A 9,949-nucleotide genomic window follows, 5' to 3' on the forward strand; every position below is an offset into this window, starting at 1 on the left:
GCCCAATGAAAAGAACTACCCCACTCATGACCTCGAGTTGGAGGCAGTTGTCCATGCTCTTCTAACATGGAGACATCTCTTGTTGGGAAGAAAAGTGGACATCTTCACTGATCATAAGAGCTTCAAGTACATCTTCACTCAGCCCAACCTCAACCTCAGGCAGACTCGTTGGGTCGAAATGATTCAAGAGTATAATCCGAGTATTGAATATACTCTAGGCAAGGCCAATGTCATTGCTGACGCTTTGAGCAGGAAGGCTTACTGCAACAGTTTGATTCTTAAGCCCTTCCAACCGGATCTTTGTGAAGTTTTCCGCAAACTTAATCTCCAAGTTGTTCCTCAAGGATTCCTTGCCAACCTCCAAGTATCTCCTACTTTGGAAGATCAGATTCGCGAGGCTCAACTTCTTGATGCAATGGTGAAGAAGGTGATGATTGGGATTGCCAAGAGCCAACCCAAGTACAAGTGCTATCGCCTTGATGACAAGGATACTCTATTCTTCGAGGAACGCATTGCTGTTCCTAAGGGTGACCTTCATAAAGTCATTATGAACGAGGCTCACAATTCACTCCTATCTATTCATCCGGGAAGTACAAAGATGTACCATGACCTCAAGCAGTCGTATTGGTGGTCTCAAATGAAGCGCGAGATTGCTCAGTTTGTGAATGAATGTGATGTGTGCAGAAGAGTGAAAGCAGAACACCAACGGCCAGCTGGTCTCCTCCAACCTCTTGCCATTCCAGAATGGAAGTTTGACAATATTGAGATGGACTTCGTGACTGGATTTCCCAAGTCCAAGCATGGCAATGATGCTATCTTTGTTGTCATCGACAAGCTCACTAAAGTGGCTCATTTTCTTCCTATCAAAGAATCTATCACAGCAGCTCAGTTGGCAGAGCTATATACCTCCAGGATTGTCTCTCTGCATGGCATTCTGTAGTTGATATCTTCAGATCATGGAAGAATCTTTACTTCTAAGTTCTGGGATTCTTTTCAGAAGGCCATGGGCACCAACATTCGCTTCAGCACAGCCTTTCATCCTCAAACTAGTGCCCAAGTCGAGCGAGTCAATCAAATTCTTGAAGATATGCTCAGGGCATGTGCCATTTCTTTCGTTATGAAGTGGGAAGATTTTCTTCCATATGCCGAGATCTCCTACAACAACAGCTTCCAAGCGAGTTTGGGCAAGGCCCCATTTGAGATTCTCTATGGCAGAAAGTGTCGTACTCCTCTTAATTGGTCAGAGACTGGTGAACGCCAACTTCTTGGCAATGACTTGATCACAGAGGCTGAAAAAATGTGCAAAGTCATTCATGAAAATCTCAAAGCTGCGCAAACGCGCCAGAAGAGTTACTATGATAGCAAGCATCGTGACTTGGCTTTCAAGATCGGAGACCATGTCTACCTCCGCGTCTCTCCAATGAAAGGTACTCGTTGCTTCGGTATCAAAGGAAAGCATGCCCCTAGATACGTAGGTCCTTTCAAGATCACTGGCAAAAGAGGCGATCTCGCCTATCAACTTGATCTTCCGTCCAACTTTGCAAACGTGCACAACGTGGTTCACATGTCTCAGCTTCACAAGTGTTTCAAGACTCCTGACCGCACCATCAACTTCGAAGAGATTGATCTCCAAGAAGACATGTCTTATCATGAGCATCCCGTTGCTATTCTTGAAGAAACTGAGTGCAAGACTCGCAACAAGTCTATCAAATTCCTGAAAGTAAAGTGGTCACATCATTCCGACCGTGAAGCCACCTGGGAACGCAAGGACCACCTCCTTTCCGAATATCCGGAGTTTTTCCAGTCCTAGATCTCGGGACGAGATCCTTTCGTAGTGGCGGAGTGTTGTAACGCCCTGTATGTAACTTGCCATATTTGTATTCCAACTCTTGCCATTTTCAGCACTAAGTTATGATATTCCCTTGTGGTTGGGTTTTGTCTTCGTTTTGCATTTTGTCCATGTCATGCATCTCATATCATGTCATCATGTGCATCACATTTGCATACGTGTTTGTCTCATGCATCCGAGCATTTTCCCCGTTGTCCGTTTTGCATTCTGGCACTCCTACGTCCTCCGGCGTCCCCTTTTGCCTCTTTTCATGTGTGAGTGTTAAACGTTCTCGGATTGGACCGAGACTTGCCAAGCGGCCTTGCTTCACTACCGGTAGACCGCCTGTCAAGTTTCGTGCCATTTTGGAGTTCGTTTGATACTCCAACAGTTAACCGAGGAACCGTAAAGGCCTCGTGTGTGTTGCAGCCCAACACCCCTCCAAAGTGGCCCAACCCACCTAAACCCCCTCCATCCTCTCGGTCGTTCAATCACGATCGTTTGGCCGAAAACCTCACCTCATTTGGACTCTCCAAGCTCCCAGAATCTATAAATAGGTCTCCCCCTCCGAAATTCCTGTAGTCCAAAACCCTAGCCCGCTCCTCCGTGCTGCCGGACACGTCCGCCACCGGACGGACGCGTCCGCTGCCCCCCTCAGCCATTCAGAACGTGCCACGTGGCACCTCCGTCGCCGCCGAAGCCTGGTGAACCCATAGTGGGCCCGCCCGGCCCAACGCCGCCCCGCGCCTCCAGCGCGCCTCGCCCCGCCGCCCTTCGCCGGATCTCCGCCGGCCGCGCCCGCCGCCGCCTCACTCAGCCGCCAGCCGCCGCCGCGGGTCGCCGACCTCCGCCCGTGCCGCCCCGGCAGGAGCCGCCCGTGCCACCCCGGCAAGCGCGCCGCCCCGGACCCCTCCGTGCCGACGAGCACTCCGGCGACCTCGCCGGCCCCTTCACCAGCTCCGGCCACCTCCTCTCGCAGCTCCGGCGAGTCAATCCGGCGAACTACGTAAAGCGCGCCCGAAACCCTAGATCCAGATCTGGGAGGTGAGTTTTCCCCTAAGTCCCTATTTTTTCTAGGCATCTTCATCATGTCGTATCTCTGCATCCGTAGCTCCGTTTTGAGCGTGTGATATATCGAATTGTTCGTTAGGATGTGCTCTTCATTTCATTCCATTGCACCATGCTTGTTTGAGTCAATCTTGATGCCTAAAATGCTGTTGCAAGAGTGCTATAAAATGTTAGTTTCTATTTCTTAACAGATTATGGACATTTGTCATTTTTGCCATGATTATTGTGTGCCTCCTATGAACTTGAGCCCTACATGTGTTTTGGGCTATGACATGACATCTTTACAGGGGTGTATGCCATGTATTTTTGTGATCAATGTGGGGACTAGCACAAGCATGCAAAGTAGCTCTCGTGAAGTTGCTGATTTCAGGGACTTAGAATTCTTCTAAGTCATTTCCCTGGTGTTATTTTTATACCATGTATTCATGTTGCTACAGAGTGATCCATGCCTCTTTTGAGCATGTTCATTAAGGATGATTTTGAGATACTGTTATGTTCTATCCATCCATGTCTTTTTTTCAAATATGGAGTACCCTAGCATGACTCAATCTTGCTCTACATTTGCTATAAAATGTTCCTGGCAGATTGTTTACGTGTTAATCAATTTTGCCGAGGTTGTTGTAGTTGATCCATGCATGCTATGAGATTGTTCTTGCCATGTTTAGCTTCTTGATCATGTCTTCTTGCTGGGAGTATGCTTAGTTTGTCATGCAATGCCTTGTTGTGAGTGCATCGAGCTCGCAAACATGCCTATGTATCTTTGTTTTTGCCATGTCCAGTTTTCTGCCAAGTCTGAATATGTTAACGAAACTTGCTATGTTTACATGTGTGCCATCATATTTTCTGATCCCTTTTGGCTTATGGTCAGTAAGGGACTTTTGTTATATTCTTTGAGTAGTTTCATGCCATGCCTTTCCTTGCCATGATATGTTCCTGTAGCATGTGGTTATCTTGCTCTAAACATTGTTTCCTCATGTTAAATCCTGACATGTTGTTATTTTCACTAAGTCCGTGAACCTGATATCTTTTGCACTTTTGCCATGCTTGTTTGAACCTGCTATTGTGTGATTTAGCCGTAGCTCAGTGTTCATCTTTTGTCAAGCATCTTGAGTGGATCACTGTCATGTGCTTTGTTGTTATGTTAGAGTGTAGTAGCTTAGTTTCTTGTTGCATTTTAGATGGCTTCGTGCTGTTAATCGCAGAATAGTGCCATTATTGTTTTGCTTGCCATATGCAAACCGTGCATCTGATTCCGGTGATCTTTATATCGATTTTGACCGAAATCAACTTATCTTTCCAGCGGCGCTCTTGGTTTGCCAAGTTGAGGCCTAGTTCAATCTTTCCTTTCCGAAGCACGCATATGCATTGCATATTACATCCCGCATATCATGTCATGTTTTGCATCATGTTGCTTGCGCATTGCACCGTGGTTGATTGTGGTTCCATTTGCTTGTGTTCTTGCTTTGGGTAGAGCCGGGAGACGAGTACATGATCAAGGAACCCGTTGAGTACGCTTACGAGGATCCAGCTTACGTCAACTCGAAGAACTTTGCAGGCAAGATGACCATACCCTCGAAATCACTTCTATCTTTTCTTGCTAGTTACTCGCTCTATTGCTATGCCTATGCCACGATACCTACCACATGCTTTTCATGCCTCCCATATTCACATGTCAAACCCCTAACCCACCTTGTCCTAGCAAACCATTGTTTGGCTATGTTACCGCTTTGCTCAGCCCCTCTTATAGCATTGCTAGTTGCAGGTGAAGATTGGAGTTTGTTCCTTGTTGGAACATGTTTATTGTTGGGATATCGTTATTATATCTTGTTTACTTTAATGCACCTATATACCTGGTAAAGGGTGGAAGGCTCGGCCTTATGCCTGGTGTTGTGTTCCACTCTTGCCGCCCTAGTTTCCGTCATACCGGTGTTATGTTCCTTGATTTTGCGTTCCTTACACGGTCGGGTTATAATGGGAACCCCTTGATAGCTCGCCTTGAATAAAACTCCTCCAGCAAGGCCCAACCTTGGTTTTACCATTTGCCACCTAGCCTTTTTCCCTTGGGTTTCGCAGACTCAAGGGTCATCTTTATTTTAACCCCCCCCCCCCCGGGGCCAGTGCTTCTCTAAGTGTTGGTCCAACCTGAGCGATGTCCGGCACCCCCTGGGCAACCAGGGTCTATGCCAACCCGATGTCTAGCTCATCCGGTGTGCCCTAAGAACGAGATATGTGCAGCTCCTATCGGGATTTGTCGGCACATTCGGACGGCTTTGCTGGTCTTGTTTTACCATTGTCGAGATGTCTTATAACCGGGATTCCGAGTCTGATCGGGTTGTCCTGGGAGAAGGAATATCCTTCATTGACCGTGAGAGCTTGTAGAGAACCTGAATTGGGACCGTGAGTTGGGACACCCCTGCAGGGTTTTGAACTTTCGAAAGCCGTACACGCGGTTATGGGCAGATGGGAATTTGTTAATGTCCGGTTGTAGAGAACCTGAAACTAAACTTAATTAAAATGAATCAACAGCGTGTGTAGCTGTGATGGTCTCTTTTCGGCGGAGTCCGGGAAGAGAACACAGTCTTGTGTTATGCTTGAACGTAAGTAGTTCTAGGATCACTTCTTGACCATAGATTCTCGACCGTGCTTTGCCTTCTCTTCTCGCTCTCATTTGCGTATGTTAGCCACCATATATGCTAGTGCTTGCTGCAGCTCCATCTCATACCTTTTCCCTACCCATAAGCTTAGATAGTCTTGATCGCGAGGGTGTGAGATTGCTTAGTCCCCGTGACTCACAAATTACTTCCAAAACCATATGCAGGTGTCGATGATGCCATTCCAGGAGATGCGACTGAACTCAAGTGGGAGTTCGACGAGGACTCAGGACGTTACTACGTTTCCTTTCCAGACGATCAGTAGTGGAGCCCAGTTGGGGCGATCGGGGATCTTATGCTTTTGGGTTTGTCTTTATTTTGGTTCCATAGTCGGACCTTGATTGTATCTGGATGATGTAATGCTATATTTATGTATTGTGTGAAGTGGAGATTGTAAGCCAACTCTTTATCTCTATCTTGTTCAGTACATGGGTTGTCTAAAGATTACCCCTCTTGCGACATGCCTACAATGCGGTTATGCCCTCTAAGTCGTGGTCCGACACGTGGGAGATATAGACGCATCGTGGGTGTTACAATTGGGCTCTAGGTTAATTGGTTAGTCCCAAAAATAATATAAAATAGCATATTAATGCATATAAAACATCCAAAACAGATGATATAATAGCATGGAACAATAAAAAATTATAGATACGTTGGAGACGTATCAGTTGCTCCCGTCCCGCTTCAATTCCTTTACCCAAATTTTAGTAGCCGAGGCATTTGAACCGTCGTCCTTCCTCGTCCACTACCATCTCCACCCACCATTACTAACAATTTTAATAGCTGTGGCGTATCCTCAAACACCACCCCGCTCCCTCCATAGTCCACCCCACCCTCCCCCCCTGCTCGAACCCTAGCTCGCCAGCACCGCCGCTGCCAACCCCTGCCGGTCTGCCAGTGCCTCCTACCTTTGATAATAAAGTTCAAGTTACCCAGCTATTCCCATAGCATTGTTCCCCTCGGTTTTTAGATGAGGCCTGCGGTGTCCCTCCCCGCCAGATCCACATCCCCTACTCCAAAAAGTTGCCACCTAAGCCCGACCATGTATCCCGGGGAGCCCGACGAACGTACGGCCAAAAAAAAGGTTTAACATGGCCTCATCGGCGAACGATGGCAAGGTGGGCGCCGTTCGTCCTAACCTGTCGATCCCGGATCAACACCTTGATACGTCTCCGACGCATCTATAATTTATGAAGTATTCATGCCATATTTACAACAATTTTATATGGTTTTGGTATGATTTGATTAGAACTAACCCAGACTGGCGTTATTTCAAGCAGAACTACCGTGGTGTCGTTTTTTGTGCAGAAATAAAAGTTCTCAGAATGGGCTAAAAATTTACGGTGATTTTTTATGGATCAAAAGAGAACCACGAGGCATAAGAGTTGGACCAGAAGAGTCCCGAGGCCACGACAACGTAGGGGGCGCGCCCTCCCCCCTCCCCCCTGGGAGGGTGCTCCTACCTTGTCGCTGCCTCATGGACCCCCTTGACGTGAGACCAACGCCAAAAATTCCTATAGATACCAAAACCCCAAAAATAAACCTAGATCAGGAGTTCTACCACCGCAAGCCTCTGTAGCCATGCAAAATCAATCTAGGCCCTCTCCAGTACCCTGCCGGAGGGGGCCATGATCACCGGAGGCCATGGGGGCCAAGGACAAGAGGGAGAACCTCTCCCCATCAAGGGGGGAGGCCATGGAGGAGGAAGCATAGGGGGTGACTCTCCCCCCTCTCTCGGTGGCGCCGGAGTGCCGTCGGGGTAACCATCACCGCGGTGATCGTCTTCATCAACATCACCATCTTCATCACCATCCTCATCTCTTTTACGCGGTCCACTCTCCCACACCCCATGGTATTCCCCTACTTGAACATGGTGCTTTATGCCACATATTATGATCCAATGATGTGTTGCCATCCTATGATGTTTTTAGCATATTTCTTTTGTCTTTTGGGTTGATTGATGATATAGATTGGTTTGAGTTGTATGTTTTATTTTGGTGTTCTCCTATGATTCTTTCTGTGCCGCGCACACGTGAAGGATTACCGTTGTAGGGTGTTGTAATATGTTCATGATTCGCTTATAGTGGGTTGCTTGAGTGACAGAAGCATAAACCCGAGTGAGGGGGTTGTTGCAAATGGGATAAAGGGGACTTGATACTTTAATGTTGTGGTTGGGTTTTACCTTAATGATATTTAGTAGTTGCAGATGCTTGCTAGAGTTCCAATCATAAGTGCATATCATCCAAGGAGAGAAAGTATGTTAGCTTATGCCTCTCCCTCATATAAAATTGCAATGATGACCATTGATCTTGTTAACAATTGCCTATAATAATTCCGCACACCGATCCATGATTATTCCACACTCACTATTTATAATATATTCTAATTTTATGTTAACAACACTTATTTTTATAGTTTAGTTCTCTGATATCATGCAAAGTTATCCTCTTCATACCCACAATGTAGTTTTATTTCATGTTTCTAGATGGAAGCAAACGTTTGGTGTACGTAGAGTCGTATCAGTGGAAGATAGCACTTGAGAGAATATTGATCTTACCTTTAGCTCCTTGTGGGTTCAACACTCCATACTTATCACTTCCACCTTTGGAAATTGCTACGCTGATTCCTTGCACTTGGGGATTATCATACCTCGCTAATGTCTACTACACAACCTTCTTCTTGTAGACGTTGTTGGGCCTCCAAGTGCAGAGGTTTGTAGGACAGTAGCAAATTTCCCTCAAGTGGATGACCTAAGGTTTATCAATCCGTAGGAGGCGTAGGATGAAGATGGTCTCTCTCAAACAACCATGCAACCAAATAACAAAGAGTCTCTTGTGTCCCCAACACACCCAATACAATGGTGAATTGTATAGGTGCACTAGTTCGATGAAGAGATGGTGATACAAGTGCAATATGGATAGTAGATAATAGGTTTTGTAATATGAAAAATATAAAAACAGCAAGGTAACTAATGATAAAAGTGAGCACAAACAGTATTGCAATGCGTTGAAACAAGGCCTAGGATTCATACTTTCACTAGTGCAAGTTCCCTCAACAATAATAACATAATTGGATCACATAACTATCCCTCAACATGCAACAAAGAGTCACTCCAAAGCCACTAATAACGGAGAACAAACGAAGAGATTATGGTAGGGTACGAAACCACCTCAAAGTTATTCTTTCTGATCGATCTATTCAAGAGTCCATAGTAAAATAACATGAAGCTATTCTTTTCGTTCAATCTATCCTAGAGTTCGTACTAGAATAACACCTTAAGACACAAATCAATCAAAACCCTAATTTCACCTAGATACTCCAATGTCACATCAAGTATCTGCGGGTATGATTATACGATATGCATCACACAATCTCAGATTCATCTATTCAAACCAACACAAAGTAATTCAAAGAGTGCCCCAAAGTTTCTACCAGAAAGTCAAGACGAAAACGTGTGCCAACCCCTATGCATAGGTTCATGGGCGGAACCCGCAAGTTGATCAGCAAAACATACATCAAGTGAATCAATAGAATAACCCATTGTCACCACGGTTATCCCAGGCAAGACATACATCAAGTGTTCTCAAATCCTTAAAGACTCAATCCGATAAGATAACTTCAAAGGGAAAACTCAATCCATTACAAGAGAGTAGAGGGGGAGAAACATCATAACATCCAACTATAATAGCAAAGGTCACGATACATCAAGATCGTATCACCTCAAGAACACGACAGAGAGAGAGAGATCAAACACATAGCTACTCGTACATACCCTCAGCCCCAAGGGAGAACTACTCCCTCCTCGTCCTGGAGAGCACCGGGATGATGAAGATGGCCACCGGTGAGGGGTTCCCCCTCCGGAAGGGTGCCGGAACGGGTCTAGATTGGTTTTCGGTGGCTACAAAGGCTTCTGGCGGCGGAACTCGCGATCTATTGTGCTCCCTAAAGTTTTTAGGGTATATGGGTATATATGGGAGGAAGAAGTATGTCGGTGGACCTCCGGGCTGCCCACGAGGCAGGGGGCGCACCCAAGGGGGGTCGGCGCGCCCCCCACCCTCGTGGGCAGCCCGGGACTCTCCTGGTCCAACTCCGATACTCCGTGGGCTTCTTCTGGTCCAAAAATAAGTTCCGTGAAGTTTCAGGTCAATTGGACTCCGTTTGATTTTCCTTTTCTGCGATACTCTAAAACAAGGAAAAAAACAGAAACTGGCACTGGGCTCTAGGATAATAGGTTAGTCCCAAAAATCATATAAAATAGCATATAAAACATCCAAGGTTGATGATATAATAGCATGTAACAATCAAAAATTATAGATACGTTGGAGACGTATCAGCATCCCCAAGCTTAATTCCTGCTCGTCCTCGAGTAGGTAAATGATAAAAACAGAATTTTTGATGTGGA

The sequence above is a fragment of the Triticum urartu genome, chromosome 7 (genome assembly GCF_003073215.2).
Source record: "Triticum urartu cultivar G1812 chromosome 7, Tu2.1, whole genome shotgun sequence".
In the NCBI taxonomy this organism is placed as follows: Eukaryota; Viridiplantae; Streptophyta; class Magnoliopsida; order Poales; family Poaceae; genus Triticum; species Triticum urartu.